Source organism: Monodon monoceros, unplaced genomic scaffold (assembly GCF_005190385.1).
Source record: "Monodon monoceros isolate NGI ecotype Baffin Bay Population unplaced genomic scaffold, NGI_Narwhal_1 Super_Scaffold_20, whole genome shotgun sequence".
NCBI classification, from domain to species: Eukaryota; Metazoa; Chordata; class Mammalia; order Artiodactyla; family Monodontidae; genus Monodon; species Monodon monoceros.
Window position 1 is genome coordinate 22,640,881 of NW_021703777.1, and position 25,214 is coordinate 22,666,094.

Consider the following 25,214-nt stretch of genomic DNA (forward strand, 5'->3'; position numbering starts at 1 on the left):
CAAAGTAAGACAGATAATGAATTTAATTAAAATTTTATCTTCTGTTTTTATTATGACAGGCAAGAATAAATGTGTATTCATGATGATTGTAATTTCACTTTAACTCTCCAGAGACATTCATAGAGTGCCTGAGGTTATCTACAAAGAACATAATATGACATAACTAAGTTTTCTCATTCTTACTGCAGGTGATGAGTCTGAATTCTTTCACTGCAAGCAGTTTCTTTACACACAAATGTGTACACAGTCACACATTCTACCTAAAATATTTACTCAATAAAACTGCACCACAACAAGACCAAACACAGGTACTCAAAAATGTAAAAAAAAAGGAAAAGGAAAAGAAAGAAAATTTAATTGCTAAACTTGAATTGGGAAGAATATCTACGAAAAGAACAAGGCTGAGTAGTGAAGTTCCAAGCCATTGCTCCACCTGCAAATTCATTTAGAGTTTCTCTGGTGCCTCTCATGCAACTAAAAAAAATCATGGATTAATTTAATGAATTCCTCTATAACATGGGCTAATCTTCTGTGATCAGCTGGAGTAAATGAAGGATTATTACTAAGGCAGTATGGTATTTAAGCTCAGATTTTATGTGAAAATTATGTCATTAATTTATGCCTGAATACTGAATAAAACTTTTTCCTTCCCCATCTTTTCAATCTCAGGATGAAGCTCTCCAACTCTTAGGATTGTTTTGATCCCACATGTAAGGAAAAGTAAGGAAAGGAAATACCATAATCATTAGTTCATGTGACATGTATTTATTGAGCATATACTATACAGAATGTAATGTTGTAAACAGAAAAATTTCCTTTTATATTCTGTCTTTGCCAAAGTACTAATTTGCAATCCTTAAATAGCATAACCAACATAACATCCACCTCTGCATGCTTCTCTCCCTCTTTCTCCACCCCTCTACTCCCCACACCCCTCTATCTCCCACCCTATAACATTTTAGCACTTAATACTCACTGGCTCTTTTCCCTTTAGTGAACTACTCTGGGAATTTCTTCACCAGTTGTTTTTCCTTTGTCTGGCAAGTTAGTAAGTCTGTCTTTGTTTGACTATTTCTTGCTGTTGTGTTCTGGAATCTTTTATAATTTAACTCTATTTTAGTCTAGCATGCATATCTGAATCCCTATTACAGTAATTTAGCATGAATGACATTGTAGCAAAGTGGTGAAGAGAGCTATTATAGTCCCAGACTACCTAGGCTCTGCCACTTTGAGACCTTGGGCAATTAACTCAACCGTATTATTCCTTAGTTACCTCATCATAAGCTGGTAAAATGGTAATACCTGTCTAACAAATTGTGGAGAGAAGTAAATAAATTAACATATGCAAAACTTTTAGGTATTCCATTTCTAGCAGAAATGGACCAAAGCAACTGAATACTATATGTCCCGCTGATCAGAAGTAGATACAAAAAGCAAGATACCTGAGCATTTTGATAAATAAACAAAAGCAGGAAAATTGTAAGAAGGAGCTAAAACTTGAAGAATTAAGTCACATGAGGGTGAAGTTTTCATTTCCCCTCTGTTTTCTTATAGTTTTGACCTGAAGGCAGTCCTTGTTTTTTTGACATGGGCCATAAAACTGTGACAGGTTTAAAAGAATTTAAATCATATAAGCATGTTTTCAGAACATAACAGTATTAAACTAGAATTTAATTACAGAAAAAAATCTGAAAATACAAATATTTGGGAAATAGGCAACACATTCCTATATAACCACTGTGCCAAAGAGGACATCACGAAAGTAATTAGAAAATAATTTGAATTATGAAAGTAAAAAATAATATCAAAATTTGTCAAATGCAACAACTAAAGTAGTGCTTACAGAAATTTATTAAGTGGGCTTCCCTGGTGGCGCAGTGCTTGAGAGTCCACCTGCCGATGCAGGGGACATGGGTTCGTGCCCCAGTCCAGGAAGATCCCACATGCCGCGGAGCGGCTGGGCCCGTGAGCCATGGCCGCTGAGCCTGCGCATCTGGAGCCTGTGCTCCGCAATGGGAGAGGCCACAACAGTGAGAGGCCCGCATACCGCAAAAAAAAAAAAAAAAAAGAAATTTAGTAAGCTACTATTAGGAAAGTCTCAAATCTATGATTTAAGCTGCCATCTTAGAAAACTAGAAAGAGTGCATTAAACTCAAAGCAAGCAGAAGGAAGAGAATAATATAAGTAAAAGCAAAATCAATGGGATTGAAAATTAAAACAACTGAGAAAATCAATAAATCCAAAAGCTGTTTCTTTGCAAAGATAAATAAAATTGATACACTTCTAGCCAGACTGACCAAGAAAACAGAGAGAAGCTATAAATTACCAATAAACTACATTTCAATTTTTTAAAAAGGTGTGACTTAGATACAATTGAACACTTTCTTGAACAAAAACTACCAAATCTCACTCAAGCAGAAATGTATAACCTGAATAGCTCTGTAACTATTACAAGCTTGAACTCATATTTAAAAACTACAAATAAAACTCCAGGCTAGATGACTTTCCTGATGAGTGGTACTAAAAATTTGAAGAACAAATAACAAAAATCTATACAAACTCTTTGAGAAAACCAAAAGTGGGGAATAATTTCCAACTCATTTAATGAGGCCAGCATTAACCTAATGCAAAATCAAAGACACCATAAGGAAAAAAAAAAAAAAAGACAATATCTCTCATGAACTTAGACTCACAAAAAAATTATCAACAAAACCTTAGCTATAGCGAATCTAATTCAAAAGTATACAAGAGGGGTTTATTCTAGAATAAACCGTATACAGAGGGGTTTATCTAGGAATGAAAAACTGGTTCAACATTCAAAAATCTCTCAAGGTAATTCACTATATCAACAGAATAAAAAACAAAAGCTATGATCATCTCAAAGATACAAAAAAAGTAACTGACAAAATTCAATGTACAGAAAATAAAAACTCTCATCCAGAAAATTAAAAACAAACAAACAAAAAACCTCTCAATTTAGGAGTAGAATGGAAGTACTTTAGCTTGATAATGGCCATCTACAAAAATGCCACAGCTATCATCATAACTGGATAATAAAAGACTCAGTACTTTGCTGCTAAGGTCAGGAATAAGGTAAGAATTTCCACTCTCATCTTTCCTCTTCAATATCATACTGGAGGTCATGACCAATGCAACAAGTCAAGAAAAGCATACAAGACATACAGATTGGAAAGGAACAACTAATGTTGTCTCTTTGCAGACAACATGATTATCTATGTCGAAAATAACCTAAAATATCTACCAAAAAAGCTAGAAATAATCAGTTCATCAAAGTTGCACAATATAAGGGCAATATACAAAAATCAGTTGTCTATAAATTGCCAATGAAAAATGGAAAAATAAAGTTTTTTAAAGTACCATTTATTATAGTACCAAAAAACATGAAAACATTTAGAAATAAATCAAACAAAATATGTACAGAATCTGTATGCTATAAATCTATAAACATTGATAAAAGAAAATAAGATAAAATCAAATGAAGATATATACAATGTTCATGGATTGAAAGGCTCATTATTGTTAAGATATCGATATTTTCTAAACTGATCTATATATCATTAGGAAATTACAAATTAAAACTGTAATGAGGTGATATTATGTGCCTACTAGAATGGTATAATTAAACATTTTTAAAATTGTCAACATCAATCTCTGACAAGGATGTGGACCAACTGGAATTCTTGTACATTGCTGGTGGGAAGGCAAAATAGTACAACCACACTGGAAAAACGTCTGGCAGTTTCTTATAAAGTTAAACATAACCTGGGTCATACCATATGACCCAGCAATCTTGCTCCTGATTATTTACTTAAGAAAAATAAAACATGATCACAGAAAAACATGTTTTTTTTAAACTAAAAACTCAAACTCAAAATAAATGGATAATCACACCAAAGCAAATCCATACAATGGAATATTACTCAGCAATAAAAAGGAATAAACCACTGATACCCACAAAACTCGGTGAATCTTAAGCACATTATTGTAAGTGAAGGGAGCCAGACTCAGAATGCTCCATTCTGTATGATTCAATTTACATGGCATTCTGGAAAAGGCAAATTATAGAAACAGAAAACAGATCAGTGGTTTCTAATGGTTAGAAGTGAGCAGGAGAGGCTGACCATAAAGGTGTAGAAAAGAGAAGATTATAGGTGATGTAACTGTTCTGTATCTTGATTGTGGAGTGAGTATATGACTGCTTACATTTGTCAAAAATTCTAGAACTGTACACCAAAAAGTATGAATTTTACTGTGTGCAAATTTTAAAACAGTGAAACAAAAGAAGGTATTAGAAAATATAGAATGGGGTCAATAAATATTACTAGCATTATCAATTTTAATAATATTTACTATTAACATGGCTAGACAAGTGGAAGATGGCCTTAGAGAGGTACAATTGGAACGGTTTGATAATAACCATTCAATCAGGAGGAATGCAGAGACATAAATGGAAGCAAAAAGAAATCCACTCCAAAGGAGTAGGAAGAATAAACTGGGAAACAAATATTGGCTTATAGGAGCCAAGAGTCCAAATTATCAAGACTTAAGTGATAAACTTAAGTTTGATATGAATGGGCTTCAATAAATAGGGGCACCCTTGAGTTTGGGGTGGGGGATAAGGAAGCAGTAGAAAGGGCCTCTGTGGAGGGGCAACTCTCAGTATCACATGTGTATCCAAGTCATAAATCAAGGAAGGATACCCAAAGTAAGGTAAGGACACAGAGAAATAGATGCAGGCAGGTGTCCTGGGAATCAGGGCACCTAGACCACTGGGTACAGAGCCAGGCTCCTGACTGCAAAGTACACAGCAGCCAAAAATAAGCATAGATTCAGAAAGCCAACCAGACTCAGAAAACTAATGTCACTGCAGCCTGGTGCTCAATGGCAAAAATTCATACCACCAGTAACCCAGACACCAGTGTGCAAGCAAGCAGCAAACATTGCCAGTGGTCTACTTCTTTGATGAGATTTTTGGTAAAAGGTAACAAAATGGAGCGGAGGATGGAAGTAAAGAGCCATTAACATACTATGTGGTTGGGATCCCATTGGCTCTGTGTTCAGGGTCACTTTCTAGACAGGGAACAAGGAACAGTGCTTGAACACAAAACAAAACAAAACAAAAATCAAAGGAGGTAAGAGAATTATCTCAGCAGATACCTGTGACTGCTTCATGGGGGAGGTGGTATTTGGTCAGACTTTAAGAGATATGTACATCAAAAAGATGGGTATAGATAAAAGGAAGGGGGGGAAGAAGGGAGGGAGAATGAAAGAAAACAAGGAAGAAAATACTGAAAGTGGAGGCAGTGCAAGCAAAGACCTAAAGCCACAAATGTACAATATGCATAAATAACAGGAAATTAGCTAGTCTGATGGGAGTAGAGTGCATGGGGCAGCAGCAGGAAGTGGGTACACTATCATTGAATGAAATCATTCACAGGCAGGCATAACCACTTCTGCTTCAGATGTGAGACATGGGGTTTGTAAACCAGAAGATAGGACAATCTGGGTTACCTACTTCCTGCCCTGTTAGTTCACAGCCTCGCTCAAATTAAACAAATATGAACTGAGCAACTCTCATGCCTAACCAGCATGCAAAGTACTGTAATTCAGAAATAATATATGTCACTAATACCTTTAAGTGGGATTTACAATCTGGACAACAGAATCCAAAATACCCACCAGAAAGAAAAATAGCTTAAGTAAAAGGATTAATGAATCTGCCTTCCAATCTTTGCCTCCAAGGCACAGAATCAACAAGCACTTTCTGAATGTATGGTATTGGTATTCTCTGCTAGACATTATATATATTCTCAAATTTAGCTTTGTTTCCTTTTGACTTTTTCTCTTCTTTCGTTTCTTTCTAGAACTGAATATATCTAGTCAGTGTATAAGTCAAGAGACAAATAAGAAAGAAACCTCATTGCCAAATAGAATTTTAAAATTTCACTTTAAAGATGGGTAAATGGAGATTGACAACAGTTGGAAAAATTGTCCAGGGTCAAACAGGGAACAAGTTAGGGAGCTGAGATTTAACTTCAGCTTCAAAACTTTAAAACTATTGTTTGTACACTGAGAAAAATCTAGTCCCTGAAAAATTACAATTTATAGAAATTAATAGACTTGTCATTTGGTTGAGAAAATTCCTCCTGAAAGAGGAAACAGTAAAGTTCCATTTCATGCCACAAAATATGTTCCCTAGGCACCAACTCATTTTAAGATAGGTGATTATTCAATCTGGCTGTAATATTACCATTTCTATTTTCCTCCCTACTTTTATGTTTTCATGTTGATCGTTTTGCTTTCTTTTCCTTTTTTTTAAGCCATTTTCAATTAAGATTTCTAATTAGCTTCCAAATTTGAGACACATCTCTAGTACAAAGCAAATGGCGGTAGTAGTAATTAAGGGACAGCTGTCTCTTGTCTTTCTGGGGACGAAACAAGGCTTTTTTTCTTTCTAAGTTATGAAGTACTAGGGAATTTTTAATAATTTTTTTCTTATTTTTAATAATAATTAACTGAATTGAAAGATACTGCATTGATCTATAAAAGTCAATGTCCTTTCCAACACAGATGCTGAGAACCTCTCTTCTGGGATAACCTTAGTTTAACTCTCACACTCTGAGTCCTTGAAACTTTTATTGTTGCAAATACAAAATCTCCACATTTTATATGAAATCAAATCATTTCTTTAGGTGCTAAAGTAGGCACTACCCCAAGTCATCTTCCTCACTTTCAGACTTTTAAAACTTAGGTGAATTTTACAAATCAAGAAGAATAAGCATGAGATTCAGAGCAGCTAAGAGGCAGACAGTATTTTTTGTGGTTTTGCTTTGTTTGATTTAAGAAAACAAATATTACTAACACTAACACTGAAAATTACTTAGTAAGCTCTTACTCCAGTGTTCCTTGCTGGTACTTAAGGCAGTATTTTCACATGCAAAGTATAATCAGGATTTAAGGCAGTATTTTCACATGCAAAGTATAATCAGGATTTAAAGCAGTTAACCATATAATTCAGGTCAAGAAAAATCTTCTGCCTTAAAAAGCTAAACCACTGAAGCAAACATTTATTTATTAATTTTTTCTTCTGGCTTGAATTATCCAGATTCTAGAAAATTATCAAACATAATTTAATGTGCATAGCCATAAAATAGGTCAAGTGACCTAAATGCAGGCCAGCCTCAGGAGTATAAGGAACCCCTTAAAATACATATTTCTAAGAGAGAAAATTCTGAAACATTTTCTAATGTAAACCTGGAAATACTGGTTAAATATTAAGTTCAGTAACGGGACACACACACACACACAAAACACATACACATATGTTTGTACTACAGAACTTCCCAGAAACTATAACATGTTAATGTGTATTTAAAGCTCCTGAGAGTGGTACAGTATTCAGAAATTTTCAAACCTTCTTGACCCCAAACCATTTTATACAGAACATATTACGGAACTAGTATTTGGACACACTGAGAACCTCTTTGCACAGTCATGAGCCCTTTACACCGTACTTTGGCAGGAGATGTAGAAGCGTGGGGTTGGGTGGCAGATTTGAAAGCTTCTATATTCAGGGGACCAGCAGAGAACATCAAATGACATAGCATGGAAATGCCAAGGGCAGAAAGTGGCCAAGCAGAGCTGGTCTGAAGACACTTTACCTGAGCCATGAAGGCCCTATGGGACTGGGCCGGTTACCATATTCATGTTCATCCCATTTTCAACCCAGCTTCATCTTATACTTGTCTCCACCTCTGTGACTTTGCTACAGCCACTTTATCCTTTTTTACAGTTATGTTCTTTATTCACTGCTGTTCCATCTGCCTGGGACTCTTTTCCTTACACTTCAGCTCTTAGTTGAAACATCATCTTCCAAAAAAACACCTCTGTCTAGTCCACCTACAGTAGATTCCTCCCTTATTTCCCAATATTTTCTCCTACAGAACTCTGCAATTTCTCTTCATAGCATTTATCAATTTTTATTCACATATTGATATTGCTTACTTACTTCATATCACTTTCACTGAACTGTAAGCACCATGAGGGTGGGAATGGACCATGCCTGTTTTGTCCAAGTCTATAAAATCACCAAATACCTCACAGATGAGTGTCTGCCATATAGCAGGCCTTTAATGAATACGTGTTGATTTAATAACAAATAATAATAATTAGTTAATTCCTTTACATGTCTACCTAGGCCTGGTCTAACTGAAACCTTCAGAATTGATTTAATGTATACATAGAAATCAGTTCCTCTTTAGGATATGGTCAGCCATCTGCGATATGCAGTCACACATATTCTAAGACACCAAACTGGCTTTTCTGTAAAATCTTTTTAATAATAGGGCCTAGAAGTTTGAATCGATCATCAGTCTAAATGAATATTACGGGTTAATTATTGAGAACCACTCTGTACCTGCTTTCTTGTGGTATTCCTCAAACAGTTCTGCTCTTTGATTACTGCCTTGCTGATTTCAGAGCTCTGTAAAGAACAAAAAGACAAAACGTGAGGATTTGGTGTTTCACTGGGAACTCCTCTTTTTTAAAACACTGTTTTTTTAAAACACTGCTCGCTAAAATATTTAATTTGCTCGTAATGCCCATTATTCCAAACTTGAGGACTTATGTCATGATCACAAGATCCACGGAATATAGCTAGTTCTTGTTTGTATTCCAAACCAATCTGCTTCGTTCAGCTCACAGAGGTCCACAAGAAGGAACTCTAGCTGACCATTATTTATTTGCTACATGAGCCAGGCACTATTCTAAGTTAATTGATTAACTCATTTATTCCTCATAACCCCTGGGCAGGCAAGGGTTAGCTCAGCAGGCATAAGTTCCTCAAATGCTACACATTCCAAAGAAAGGCCCTCCTTCAGAATTGGCCCTAGGCCAGTTCCTGGAAGATAACCTTTGAGCTCTTCCAACAGTCTGACTGATAAGAGAGTTTGTGTATATGCTAGAGGCTTCTGCTGTTCCAAGTGGATCAGATACACTTATGGTGAACACCTGTTTTTGCTTGGGGGAGGGGCGGCTGAGGTCTGAAGAGCTGAGGTCCGTCATCTGGTGCTGCAGGCTTCTGTGACTGACACCTAATCAAACTCTAGGGACGAGAGCTCAGTTGAGCTTCTCTGGTTGACCACACTCCACACATGTTGTCACATACTGTTGCTGAGAGAATTAAGGGCACCCCCATGTGACTCCACTGGGAAGGGACATCTGGAAGTTGGCAGCTGGACTTTGCCTCATGTGTCCTTTCCCTTTGCTGATTCTAATCTGTATCCTTTCACTGTAAGGATCCAAGACTGTGAGTATAACAGCTTTTCTGAATCTTGGGAACCCTTCTAGCACATCATTGAGACTCAGGGTGGCCTTGGTGACCCCCAACAGAACCACCCTATGAGGTAGGTACTATTATTACCCATATTTATAGACAGAGGAATTGGCAAAGAAAGGGGAGGCAACTCAGAATTCCACAGCTAGTTTGTGTCACTATTTAAATTTGAACCCAGTGATCTGGTTTGGGCATTTTACAACTATGACATGTGGCTTATCAAAATATTTATTATGTATCATTCAACAGATGTATCCAAAAGTGCCACCTGCTTCTTTTTCCTATTTTATTATCAGGAATGATAATTTTCAAATTGTAAATATACTATCAATTACCAAGATTTCATTTTCTCTGTCAAAAAGAGAGCAATAACTTTTATTGAGTTCGACTTGTTCTTTAACTGCTGTACTTAATTCAAAACTTTCTTCCAGTCATGTCAGCAATACAGAGGTGACGTAAGATTTTCTCACTCACATTCTCATATATTTCTTCCCAATCTACATGGTTTTTAATACAGGAGGATGAAAACTACAGAGTCAGCTTTAAATCAAACACCAGGTTTTATTTAATTTGGAGAAAACAAACACCTTATCACAATTTTTCTGAAGATTTATAATTTTTGATTCTGATAGATCCAGAGTTGCCTTTAAGTGTTGGAAAAAATAGTTTCATAATAGGAGAAAGCATGAGACCAATCAGTTGCTACTAAAGAAAATGTAAACCATCCACTGATTTCTAAACACAACAGATAAAAATAATATGCCAGTTATGTAAGAAAGTCGTAAGTTTGCTATATTAAGCTTTTTTCAGGTAGACTTTGCAAAAAACACTATGGTCTAGTTCATCATTAGGTGTCTGAAGTAGCTTTATTCATTAGGCTTATTCTAACACTTGAACAAAACTGTAATTCATTATCTTATCTTTTTTAATCCACCCCAAACTAAGTATTGGACTCTGTTGTACTCATAGTGGATTACAGTGTCTTGTTCCTATCACCAAAACAGACTGCACATCTCTTGATATTTTGAGGTGTCATTACATCTGCAAAAGTAATGAGTCTATCTTGCAATGTGGATGTCCAGAGGTCAATGTAGTCTCAGAGCGTCCAAACAAGCCCTTAAAATAACTTCCAAAAATACAAGTAAAGCATGTAGAGGAAGGTCAACCCATGACACAGTGATGATGAAATACATGGAATGTAAACTGGATAACTGTGCAAGTCTAAAGAATAAAATTTTATGATGCAGAAGGATCAATGGTGTTATGTGAGCCTGGATCTTTCATACTTGTATTGTCCCCATTGTGTTATTATTTGTCAGCTCCCATGATGTAGCAAGAACCAATATTAACCCAAATCCACCAAAGTTTTGGTAGCCTTAAATAAATATCCCACAGAGTAAATGCAAACAAAAGCCTTATTTAACACTTATCATTACCTTCACAATAAATGATCAAATAAAATATTTGCCTTAATTAGGACACAAAAGTTTTCTTTAGAAAATAGAAAATTCTACCTCAGACAACTTCTAGATGTTCAACTAAATTGAACATTATTGATTAGGAATAAAATATACAATATTTAAAAAATGGAATAGACTCTATTGGGCTCCACCTTATGCTTCTTTGTTTCCTATATCCATTCTCTTGTGGCTTTAAATGGGGCTCTCATAACTCACATTTTCCCTCTAACCAGGAGTCCTGGTGTGATGGGGACATAGCCAAAGTCAGAGCTGGACATTTGCCTTTTCCATGCTGCCACATGAAAGAAAGCTGGGCTTGAGATGCCTTGTTGTTGGTCTCAGACAGCCTGGTGATTCCAGGTCAAGAGCCCCCATCCATGGGAGGTTTCGGGATATTATGCCAAAGGCAGGAGCTAAGTGGGGTGGAGTTTAGAAAAGACCAGGAAGAGATAATAACATGTATGTCAGGAAATTGTACAGGGAAGTCTTCATCGGTTCTGAAAAACTCAAATATTTGTCCCCTGAAAGATCCAGCAGTTAAAACCTGTTTCCCAGATTATATATATATATACATATATACATATATATATACATATATATACATATATACATATATATATACATATATACATATATATATATAATTACCAGAATCTATTAAAATATCTATCTCTAAAATAGATGTAAAAATTTAATCCTATCTCCAAAAGCTGGTTTTTTAAGTCTTACTTTTATTCTTCAATTTCCATCCCTTATTGTAAAAACAAAATAGAATTTAGCTGACAATATTATTCTCAAGTGTTGAAGATCTTCACATCAACTAAAAAAGTACAAAAATTTTTCTGTAAGAATTAATAAAATGGTTCAAGAAAAGTTTCAGGATGCAAGATAAATTTGTAACAATAACTTTTCTATATAATAGCAATAAACAAAAAGTAAATTTTTTAAAATAAATAAATGCAGCTCCCAATAGCATCAATAATCCTGACTCACTACAGCAGTAACAACAAAATCAATAAAGTACTTATGAATAACTCTGTAAAGAAAATTATAAAAAGCTATAAAGGAAAATAAGGACTATAACACATGCATGAGTGGGAAAATATTTACAACATAAACTTTGCTTCTTTCCAAATTAATTTATATTTTTAGCATAATTCCAATCAAAATTCTAGTAGGGATAATTTTAGATTCTGTTAAAACTTTCTAAAGTTAACATGAAGAAAGAGTCATGGGACTTCCCTGGTGGTGCAGTGGTTAAGAATCCACCTGCCAACACAGGAGACACAGGTTCGAGCCCTGGTCCAGGAAGATCCCACATGCCACGGAGCAACTAAGGCTGTGTGCCACAACTACTGAGCCTGCACTCTAGAGCTTGTGAGCCACAACTTCTGAGCCCGCACGCCACAACTACTGAAGCCCATGCACCCAGAGCCCATGTTCCGCAAGAAGAGAAGCCACCGCAATGAGAAGCCCATGCACTGCAACAAAGAGTAGCCCCCACTCACCGCAACTAGAGAAAGCCCGCACACAGCAACAAAGACCCAACACAGACAAAAATAAATAAAATAAATAAATTTATAAAAACAAAAAGAGTATAGATCATAAAGAAAATTCTGAATATAAATATTAATGAGATTCTTTGTTCTACCTAATGATGAAATATATTGTTGTGACACAACATTTTTTTTTTTTAAACTCCCTATTTTTATTTTATTTTAATTTTTATTTTATTTATTTATTTATTTTTGCGGTACGCGGGCCTCTCACTGCTGTGGCCTCTCCCGTTGCGGAGCACAGGCTCTGGACGCACAGGCACAGCGGCCATGGCTCACGGGCCCAGCCGCTCCGCAGCATGTGAGATCTTCCCGGACCGGGGCACGAACCCGCGCCCCCTGCATCGGCAGGCGGACTCTCAACCACTGTGCCACCAGGGAAGTCCGACACAACATTTAACATAGAGCAGAACTGGCATAGAAACTGACATACAGAATAGTGGGAAAATATAGGTACCCCAGAAACATCCTATTTTATGCATTCATTCAACATATATATAATGCCTGTCATATGCCAAGCACTATGCTAGTTATTAAAGGGGAAACACAACTCCTGCCCTCAGAAAGACTGATGGGAAAAAAAATAGCTATTTTCATTATGATAGAAATGGAGACAAATGGGCATAGGACTTTATGAATTCATATAGAAAGGGAATCTAAATTCAGTGTATGACAAAATGAGCACCACCAATTAATGAGAAAGAAACTGTTCAATAAATAATGTTGAGATAATTGCCTATCTTTTTAGAATAAAATCTAATATATCCCATTAGACACAGATATAAATTGCAGCTATATTATGGAATTAAATACAAATGAAATGCAACATAAAGAAATGAATAAAAGTGGAATTGATTATTTATATGCCTCTTTAGAGAGGTCAAGTCTACTTCTGAAGTATATAAGTGCTAAAAGAAATTAGAAAGAAAATGCCAGGTAGATTGGACTATGTAAAACAATTTCCCTAAGTTTAAAAAAAGTTAAAAAGCAAAGCAGATGTGAAATTATTTACAACAAATGCAATACACCAAAATCTGTTTTATATAAATACTAAATACCAAAATACCAAAGGGTACTTCAAAATGAAGAAACAACTCATTAACGAACACATGGAGAAAATGTTCAACCTCATTAGTACTCAAGGAAATAACCATTAAAACAATGACTGATAATATTTCATCCAACAAACTGGCAAAGAAGAGAAAATGTTCATCCTTGATGCCATTTTGAAATTGCTTTGAATGCCACTTTCCTATAACCCCTAAGAACTCTAAAAGTATTCCTACCTTGTCGCAGAAAATCTAGGAAACATTCTTACCATATATAATTCATACAAGATGCTCATTTCAGACACACTCTATTTTAACACCTACTGAACCATAATATCCTTTAGGTAAGACCATCAAATATTCATCAGGGTATTACAGGTACCATGCCCAGTACAAAGGAGGCATGCAATAAACGTTCTGAATGTTAAACAGATGAACTAACAGGCTTGTTTTTTCATCATTAAAATAAAGAAAAGTGTGGCTGGTGTCTCAAAAATACGTTTTCATACGCTTTGACCTAGTGATTCTAATTCTGAGTTTTTATCTAGGGAAGTAAACCCAAATAGAGAGAGAAAAAAAGTGTATACGTAAAGAATTACCACAAGAGGAAACATCTAGAAATAGCCTAAATATTCAAATATAGAGGAATCTTTGAAAATACTGTGTTACATTAATTTGGTGCAATATCATGTCACTATTAAAAAGAAGAATTTAGAATCCAGGTTTACAAAAGCTTATGCCAAAATATTAAAAGTAAAAAGCAGGTTTTAAAGTTGTATATCTCTTATATAACAGGTGTAGTATAGCAGGTATGACTCAGCATAAAATCCCACCTTCATTAACTGTAGCTCCAGGAACAACTTACTTAGCCTCTTCAAGTCTCAGTTTCCTCATTTATAAAATGGAAGAGTAGTTAACAGTATTGCCTATTTAAAAGGCTGTTCTTTTTAATTAAAATCAAATTAGATAATTCAAATAGTGTTAATAGCACCTATTACATAACACATATTCAGTAATCACAGACATAGCTTTTATTTGAACTATTAAACAAAAATAAAGCATATGCACACCAGAAAGTCCAGATGCTAATATTTCAATGCATTGGCAGCAATTATCATGTGGTAGATTTGGCTGTTCACTACCTTTGGAACACCTCTCCTACATCTGGGAAATTTCCACATTCCATGTTTACACATCAAAACGACGGATGCCCAAAATCCACTTCTCAGTCTTCCTTACATGTTAAGAGCCTAAATTACCCATGAATGGATAGATACATGGTGAGAATGCTAGAGTGAAAGCCTGTGACCAAGGCTTTTCTGATAACATACCCTTGTACAGGCTTCAGTCAATTTATTTATTTATTTATTTATAATTGAAGTATAGTTAATTTACAATGTTGTGTTAGTTTCTGGTGTACAGCAGAGTTATTCAAATATATACTATATATATATTTTCATATTCTTTTACATTACAGTTTATTACAAGATATTGAATATAGTTTCCTGAGCTATAACAGTAGGTCCTTTTTTATCTATTTTATATATAGCAGTGTGTATCTGTTAATCCAAAACCCCCAGTCCATCCCTCCCCCACTCCCCCTCCCCCTTGGCAACCACAAGTCTGTTCTCTATGCCTGTGAGTCTGTTTCTGTTTTGTAAATAAGTTCGTTTGTATCATATTTTAGATTCCACACATAAGTGATATCATATGATATTTGTCTTTCTCTGTCTGGCTTACTTCACTTAGTATGATCATCTCTATATCCATCCATGCTGCTGTAAATGGCCTTAATTCATTCTTTTTTTATGGCTGAGTAATATTCCATTGTATATATGTACGACATCTTCTTTACCCATTTGTCTATTGATGGATACTTAGGTTGCTTCCATGTCTTGGCTACTGTACATAGTGCTGCAATGAGGAACATGGAGCTCACGTATCTTTTCGAATTAGAGTTATCAACTATACTTTGGGTACATGAAAGGCTTCAGTTTAGAAGCACATGCCTCACTGAATCCATCTGGGAGCTGACATCTCTGCCAGCCTTCAGAGGCAGTGGGGGCAGAGGATCTACCATCAGGCTCACGTGAGGGCAGTGGAGCCTGTGCCAGGGGCAGGAATCAGGGGCTTGTCCTGGAGCGGTCAGTGCTCATGTGTATTCGATTGGGCTTAGAGCTCCTGAGTGGGCAGCCTCTAAGCCCAAGCCAATGTTCTTTAAGACTACAATGGGTCCTGTGCACTTGTGCCTTCATCTGCCTTTTCCTCCATCACACACACACACACACACACACACACCCCTTTATATATGTACATGTATATATAATCATAGTTTATGACTATGTTGGTATAAAGATAGATACAGTATCATATAATAAAAATTCTTCCAACCTAAAAATTCTTCTTTTTCCTTCAGATTTTAAAAGAAATTAAGTCACGTTCATGGGCCCATAAAAGCATTGTAGGTCACTGGCACTGTGCCTACTGGGTCCCTGATAGAAAAGTCAGCCTTACCTAATGTTTTCCAATTAACTCCTTTTCTCTTAAACTAGCTAGCGTCTATTCTGTGTTTGCAGCTATGAAACCGGATTATACAGATGACAAAACTACAGTGAAATTTTACTTTTTTTCAACTTTGTAGGAATCCTCAAATATTTTGAAAAAGCATGTATTACTTATTAAAGGGAAGATGATGGGTTAAGAAAAAGAAAATCTGACCAATTAACATATCATCTACCATTGGCAGTTAACAGCCTTAAATGACAAATTTTACATGCATATCTCAGAATCTCAAGCTAGAAAGGGACTGCAAAGATCACTGTGGAGAAAATGTCATGTAGTCCTATCACCCATCTGTCATCTGAATCACCTCTACCCCACCCACCCTGACCAAGTTATCCCAATCAGTGATACTGAGCTTAGTAGTTCTCTGTCTCAGCAAGAAAATCAGACATTCTATCTCTTGATATCTTTGACTATTAGAAAGTTCTTCTTTAATACTGAGTCAAAATATATTTATTCCAGAAACTTTCTTTTTCTTCCCTGAATGCATCTTCAACATCTGAGAATTCCTTATGATCCCACCTTAGATATGCAATATCAATGCCTTGGAATCATTGCATAGCAACCCAACTCAAAAGACTTTTATATCTACTGCACACACTTGATACTTTGATTCTGTATCAGTCTATCATTCCCCTGGGTAACCTGTTGCTCCAAAGCAGAGATGTGAATTGCTAGATCAGAGAGACTGTCTCTTTTTCTTTCTCTTCAGATCACAAACTCATCATTTCTTTGACTCCCATCAGAGGAAAACAAAGTTGTACTAGGCCATTGTTTTAAAAGAAATTTGGAACCCAATACAAAATTCATATGTTAGTGTTTTGGAAAGGAAAACCTTTCTACTTTGTTTTTCTTGAAGCAGCTAGCTGAAATGAAATAGTGAAAACTGTACAAAACTAGGAATCTGGCAAAATAGATTCTAAGTCCCGGTTCTGCTAATAAATCCTATGTACTTTATAAAATCCAGGTTCCTCCATCCCTTGAGGGGTAATTTAGATTCTTAACATTTGATGACTGGATTTCTAATAAAGAATTAGATCCCTAAGTCATTATCTGATTAAGTAAATTTAAAATAAAACTATTGAGCAATGTCATTGCATTCGTATTTAAGATTTCCTTTTAACCAATGAACAGAAGTATTAAACATGACTGAAATCAAAAGTACACCATCATGGGCTTCCCTGGTGGCGAAGTGGTTGAGAGCCCGCCTGCCGATGCAGGGGACACGGGTTCGTGCCCCGGTCCGGGAAGATCCCACATGCCGCGGAGCGGCTAGGCCCGTGAGCCATGGCCGCTGAGCCTGCGCGTCCGGAGCCTGTGCTCCGCAACGGGAGAGAGGCCACAACAGTGAGAGGCCTGCGTACCGCAAAAAAAAAAAAAAAGTACACCATCATTAGTTATCCATCCGATCACCATCAGGTATGCTTTTTTTGTGTTCCCTGACACCATCAACAGATGATTGGATTAAGAAGATGTGATATATATTACCATATTATTCAGCCGTAACTAATGGAATGTTACTCAGCCTTAAAAAAATAATGAAATACTGCCATTCTGCAGGAACGTGGATGGATCTAGAGAATATTGTGCTTAGTGAAATAAGTCAGACAGAGAACGACAAATACTATACGATATCACTTACATATGGAATCTAAAAAATAATACAAATGAACGTATATACAAAACAGAAACAGACTCATAGATATAGAAAACAAACTTGTGGTTACCAAAGGGAAGAGGGAACGGGGTGGGTGGGGAGGGATAAATTAGGGGTATGGGATTAACAGATACAAACTACTACATATAAAATAGATAAGCAACAAGGATACACTGTATAGCAAAGGGAATCATATCTGTTATCTTGTAATAACCTAAAATGGAATATAATTTGCAAAGATACTGAATCACTATGCTATACACCTGAAACTAACACAATATTATAAATCAACTAGATGTCAATTAAAAAAAAAGTTACTGACTCATTGATCCAATTTTTGGCTGAGGGGGACAGTTAAGGAGTTCTGTTTTATAAAGTCCTTCAGGAACCCAGGCTAAGGGAGACCTCACCATCTTTCAAGCAAGTGGCTTAGTCACCCTGACTATGGAATTCCAGCAGGGAGACTAGGGAAGAGAGAGAATGGGGATCACATGAGGTCTGGACTGTCACATAATACGCCTGAGGGCAAGGTGGCCTGAGCAGCCTTAATTCTACACCTTGCAAGGGAACCAGGATCTCTGATGGACAGCTGGCCATCTCCATCACAGTCGAGTGTAATTAAAGATTTTGTGAGTCTCAGTTAGTCCAAGGCAGTTTGCATACATTTGTCTATACCAATGCCAGCCCCTAAATAATGAAGTATTGAGAGATAAGATGAATGATTCGGTATTAAGGGCTTTGGTAAAATTGGCATCACAAATAGATGAAGGTGAGGATAATCAGAATATGGTCATTATAAGCTGCAAGCACTTCTGAAAGGATAGACAACAGGGTTCCAGGAGAAGTGTAGTTCTGGAGGAGAAGTGTCAGGAATATCTTTGAGGCAAAAGTCATATCAGAAAAGAGAATTTTTAGGATTGTTATTTTCATAGTCATATAATAGATGTATTAAATGGTATAATGAAATAAAAATGCGCCTCAGGCTGCTATTCAGAACATTTTATGATCAGCCCCTTTCCAGTCTTCTTCTTTACTAGTTCTCTACATGAGTTTTTGTCTCAGCCATTTCCACAGTGGCTTTTGTTCTGTGGCCTCTGCAAATTTCCTGTCTGAAGACAGCTTTCAGCAGGTTGCTACCCACTGGGACTTCACCAACCCAAAAAAGCCTGCTCCTATGTACGCTATATACATGCCAGGAAAAATGTTATCCCTCCCTTGGAATTCCCATATTATTTATGTAATGGTGGCTTATTATGTGGTTGTTTATTTGCACGTTGTTATATGAATCTACTTTTTTTTAGCTGTAAGTGTTTTCTTTTATTTATTTTAATTGAAATACAGTTGATTTACAATATAGTGTTAGTTTCAGGAGCACAGCACAGCAATTCAGTTATATACATATACATACATACATACATATATATATATACATATACATATACACACACACACATAACTGAACCGCCATCTTTTAGACTAGTACTTTATACCATGGTACAGAGATAAAGTTGCCAGGGATTTGGGGGGCAGATAGGGGAGGTACAGTCCCTTACTTTGTCAGTGTAAAGCAATCACCCCATTTTCCTTAAAGCAGGGTCAGCCAGATTAAGACCCTTAAAGGTCCTGAATTTCAAAAACATTACTGTTCCCATCCCCCACCTTACGTCATTTAAAGTAAAAGCAATACTAAGCTATAAAATAAGTGTAACAAAGTCTGATAAAGTTTTTTTTTTCTCTAAAAAGTACATATACATATATTTCTTCAGATTATCTTCCCTTGTAGGTTATTGCAAAATATTGAGTAGAGTTCCCTGTGCTCTACAGTAGATCCTTGTTGGTTATCTATTTTATGTAAGTAGTGTGTGTACGTTAATTCCAACCTCCTAATTTATCCCTCCCCCCTGCCCCCCTTTCCCCTTTGGTAACCATAAGTTTGTTTGTTTTCAATGTCTGTGAGTCTCTTTCTGTCTTGGAAATAATTTGTATCTTTTAAATTCTTTTTAGATCCCACATATAAGTGAGGTCATATGGTATTTGTCTTTCTCTGTCTGACTTACTTCACTTAGTGTGATGATGTATAGGTCCATCCATGTTGCTGTAAATGGCATTATTTCATTCCTTTTATGGCTGAATCTACGGTTTTTTTTGACTCTTTACACTATCATATCTCCTTATATGTAGTAAGAAATTAAACTGTTTTTGAGTGAATGACTGAAAAATCCAACAGATTTACACATTAAACAAGTGGTATTTAAGCATGTTGCAAACCAGAATTACTTGGGGATTCAAGAGTCTCAGTCAATATAATTGGGGTATTTTGCATTTTGAAAAAGCTACCAGATGATTTGATTTCATCAGCTTTCAGAAAAATAGATGACTGATTCTGTTAAATCTATGGTAAAACTGCTAAATCAAATTTCAGACAAAAACACAATGAGGTCATTGGTTTTAATTACCCTAACGTCAACTGATAGGCCTATGATTTAGCACTGGAAAGTTTAGAGAGGATTGGGATCTATTTCTTAGAACAAGTAATTAAAACTTTTCAAGAAAGGAGCATTTATTCTATTTTGTGTGGCGTAGTGTGTAGGAAGTAGTAAAAAAGATGACTGAGTGAACCCCAAAGAAATAATCGTCACAATAACACTACCTTTAGTACCCTCATGAGAGTGAGGAAACAAAAGAAACAGTTAAATATTAGAGAAAAAGATATACGGTGGCAATATGTCGGTATTAGTTGAGAAATCATTTTAAATTAAAATAGAGAAAGTCGGGCTTCCCTGGTGGCACAGTGGTTGAGAGTCCGCCTGCCGATGCAGGGGACACGGGTTCGTGCCCCGGTCCGGGAAGATCCCACATGCCGCGGAGCGGCTGGGCCCGTGAGCCATGGCCGCTGAGCCTGTGCGTCCGGAGCCTGTTGCTCCGCAACGGGAGAGGCCACAACAGTGAGAGGTCCTCGTACCGCCAAAAAAAAAAATTTAAAAAAATAAAAAAATAAAATAGAGAAAGTCAATAGCCTACAAGAATCCCCATGACTGCGTACCAAATCCCTTACTATAAACCCAGGAAAAAATGTATGCTGTGGTTCAAAACTATAGGCATGGCTAATAAAGGGAAACAATGATACTACTGTAAGGGAAAAGGTACACATTTTTATTTGTTTAAAGTTCAGCCAGCTCTATCAATTTGGAGATAACACAGCTTTGAAATTTTGCTCTTTCAAGTAGCTTTGCGCACAAGTGGTAAATACTACCAGTCAAATGCCATAAACTGTCCCTATTAAAGATCATCTTTCAAAATGTGGACAGACAGTCAAAGAACGAGGGTGACAGGGAGGCCCACAAAATAGCCTACAGGTGGAGTATTATCTAGGAATAAAACATTTCCCCCAAAAAACAACTTTCAAGATTACCTTTCAAGGAATGTCAAAGCAAATAAAAACACTTTTTTTCAATATATCAAAGGCAAGGAGCCAGCTAGAGACTCAGTGAACCCATGATTATGGTCTGTCAAAGACAACTTAGGACTTAGGGTCTTAAAAAAAAAAAAGACTAAATCTGATAGGCTGCTTTCTTTAAAAGGATGGACGTTAGGAGATACCACATATTGTCCCCTAAAATGGTAGATTAGAAGTGCAGGATAAAATAATTATACAAAAATCTTACCATAGCAGTTAACATTTTTGAGCATTTGTTATATTCAAGGCCAGTGCCTAAAACTACTATCTCATTATCATTCTTACTTTAGTTGTTTCCATATTGGAAGGACTAATTGAGACCCAAAATACTGAGGCCAAAAGAAGAGTCAAGAACTTATAATAGATCAGAATGACTTCTCCTAAGGGAGATGGAATCTAGAAAGCTATGGAGATACGTGCTCTTGCATGAGCAATAGGCAAATCACACCTTGAAAATCTCAATGATTCTATCTTTCTAGAGCCAGAAACCCTGATTTCATAAATCAGGGTTATGTTTGAGCAGCAAAGACACAAACATCAGTGTCAAAAACTCAGAATGTTACTGGGTTAGTTTCAATGTGGTTCCATAATTGTAGATGGAAGGCTGGTATTATGTTTCCCTAAAGTAGTGCTATGCTGGAGCAGCTGCTCCAGCCCATGTGACCACATCTCCCCCAAATCTGCATTTAGTAATATCACAATAGTGGCTTGAAATCAGTCATGGGAGTATCCACGTCTGGAAAATGGGCAAATACTAAAAATCAGGACTTTTTGTTTAGTTTTGTTTTTTAGAGAGCCAGTTTACCAGCACATTACTGTCCTAAAGGGATATAAGTTCAAGACACTAATGAACTATGACTCCAAAAGAGGAAACAATTTAGAGGAGACATACTAAAGAAAATACAAGGAGGATGATGCTAGAGCTCATCTGGGTCTATATTGGATGTTGTCTAATGAGATGACAAAATACTTCTGAAATAATGTTATGCCATTCAGGGAGGTGAAGATAAATAAAATTTGTGTGAATATTAGATGCTTTTGCTACATCTGGAAATGGATGGCTTTATAGCTCTCACAACAGAAGCTCCTCTATTAAAAAATTCAGAGGAATATGAGAGAAAAACAAATGCATGGACCAAAATCAAAAAGAAAGAAGATACTCAGATGCAGCAAACCCTACCTGTGCTACATGAAGTAGAGAACAAAAGGGTCCAATGTAAGAAGCAGATCTGAAAACTATAAGAAATTGAAAAAAGAAACTGAAGATGACACAGATAAATTGAAAGATAAATAATGCTCATTAATTGGAAGAATTAATATTGTTAAAATGCCCATATTACCCAAATCAATGTACAGATTCAATGCAATCCTTATCAAAATACCCATGGCATTTTTCACAGAATTAGAACAATCTCAAAACTTGTATAGAACCACCAAAAAAACCTAAATAGCCAAAGCAATTTCAGAGAGAAGAACAAAGTTGGAGGTATCACACTCCCTGATTTCAAACCATACAACAAAAGTATAGTAATAAAAACAGCATGGTATTGGAACAAACACACACACACATAGATCAATGGAACAGAATAGTCCAGAAATAAACCCACACTTATATGATAGCTAATCTATGAAAATGGAGGCAAGAATATACAATAGGGAAAAGACAGTCTCTTCAATAAATGGTTTTGGGAAAACTGTACAGCTACATGAAAAAGAATGAAACTAGGCCATTTTCTTACACTATATACAAAAACAAACTCAAAATGGATTAAAGACTTAAATGTAAGACCTGAAACCATAAACCTCCTAGAAGAAAACATAGGAAGTGTGCTCTTTAACACTGATCTTAGCAATAGTTTTTGGATATGCCTCCTCAGGCAAGGGAAACAAAAACAAACAAATGGGACTACACCAAACTAAAAATCTTTAGCACAGTGAAGGAAACTATTGACAAAATGAAAAGGAAACCTACTGAATGGGAGAAGATCTTTGTGAATGATATTTCTGATAAGGGGTTAATATCCCAAATATATAAACAACTCATACAACTCAACACCAAAAAAACAAACAATTGAATTAAAAAATGGGCAGAGGACCTGAATAGACATTTTTCCAATGAACACATACAGATGGCCAACAGGCACATGAAAAGGTGCTCAACATCATTAATCCTGAGGGAAATGCAAATCAAAACCACAGTGAGATATCACCTCACACTGGTCAGAATGGCTATGGTGAAAAAGACAACAAATAATATCAAATGTTGGCAAGAATGTGGAGAAAAAGTAAACCTAATGCACTGTTGATGCAATGTAAATTGACACAGGCACTACAGAAACTATAGAAAATATTTTGGAGGTTCCAATAAGGAAAGGAAGGAAGGAAGGAAGGAAGGGAGGGAGGGAGGGAGGAAGGAAGGAAGGAAGGAAGGAAGGAAGGAAGGAAGGAAGGGACTACCATATGATCCAGCAATTCCACTTCTGGGTATTTTCTAAAGGGAAAAAAAGAACACTAATTCAAAAAGATATAGACACACCAAGGTTCATTGGTAGATGAATGGATAAAGAAGATGTGGTATACACACACAGACACACACAATGGAATATTACTCAGCCATAAAAAAGAATAAAATCTTGTCTCTTGCAACAACATGGATGGAACTAGAGGGATTATGCTTAGTGAAATAACTCAGACAGAGAAAGACAAATATCACTTATATGTGGAATCTAAAAAATACAGCAAACAGGGAATATAACAACAAAAAAAGCAGACTCACAGAAATAGAGAACAAACTAGTGATTACCAGTGGGGAGAGGGAAGGGGAGAGGCCACCTGAGGGGTAGGGGAGTGGAATGTACAAGCTATCGGGTATAGAATAAGCTACAAGGATCTACAACACAGGGAATATAGCCAATGTTTTATAATAAGTATATCTGGAGTAAAACCTTTAAAAATTGTGAATCATTACACTGTACAGCTGTAACATATAATATTGTACAGTAACAATACTTCAAAAAAAAAAATAAAATAGTCAAAACAAAGTGAGTATATTTTTGTCTTAGGGTAAAGCAAAGTCCTGGAGTTCACTAATGCACTACCCTACCCCATTTCAGTGCAATCTAGAGGACTGTTATCCAATAGATGGTTCTTTGATGATGCACATATGTTCTAATCTGTTGTGTCCTAGAGTGTATCCAGCAGCTACATCTGTTTATTGAGCACTTGAAATGTGCCTAGTGTTACTGAGAAACTTAATTTTTTAAATCTGATTTTAGTTCATTTGAACTTAAATAAGTCATATGTGCCTAGTGGCTACTATATTAGGCAATGCAGCTTTAGAAGTAAAAACTAAATTTCCCACCAGATACACAAAGGAGCAGTATCATTCTCAACTTTATAGAGCAGGACTTCCTGGGAACCAACAACATCCTCCTCCATAGGGGCGAGACTTAAGTCTGGCAAGCCATAGGGTTGATTGTTAAACCACATGGATTAAGGGAACAAAAAGAACCTGGTTGTGGTATGGTATGGCTTCCATTCCTCAGGACTCTTTTGGGGATAGACTTGCACTAGGGTAACACTCCTGCCCTTCTCTTCCCCCTTCACTCACCTGGGCTTCTCACTCTGTTTTCAATCAGAGGAAACTGTGCATTCTTTCTGCTTCCTACCTTGTGCTAAGCCTATGAGTGGGCTCTGCCCCAAGCGAGACATGCTCTATTTGCATTTGTCCAGCTCTATCTGACTGGGTGGCTAAGTTTGATTTCAGAGTGAAATGTTAGAAGCTCCATCTGGCATCAAGTATGTCACATCATCTAATCAAGTTTTATTAGTAATAAAACTGTTATTTAAAGCTCCATGTGTCTGATTTCTGTGTCTACTAATAAGTTCCTTCCAAAACATTAGGCGAAAAGAAAAATAATTTATTTACCATATCCACTCTCCCCCTCAGAACTTCAACACTCAATATTTCTGACATTTAATGGCTTCAAAAGTAAAATGTAGAATGTGTCTTTGTGCTGGACTTTCCTTGCTCTGAAACTACTTGAATGATAATTAGGCATATATACAAGCTATGTATGTATCAGTGTGTATTAAGACACCCATGAGCCAGAGGAGTA

At 36.3% G+C, this 25,214-nt stretch overlaps 1 protein-coding gene across 3 annotated transcripts in view; it reads right to left on the reverse strand.

Annotated features, from left to right (window-relative positions):
- Positions 1 to 25,214, reverse strand: part of INPP4B (inositol polyphosphate-4-phosphatase type II B) — a 582,093-nt gene that overhangs the window by 373,428 nt on the left and 183,451 nt on the right. For all 3 annotated transcript variants that reach the window (XM_029234954.1, XM_029234953.1, XM_029234952.1), the window contains one exon: positions 8,438 to 8,503. The gene's annotated coding sequence lies outside the window, so the exon portion shown is untranslated. The remainder of the gene's footprint in view (positions 1 to 8,437; positions 8,504 to 25,214) is intronic.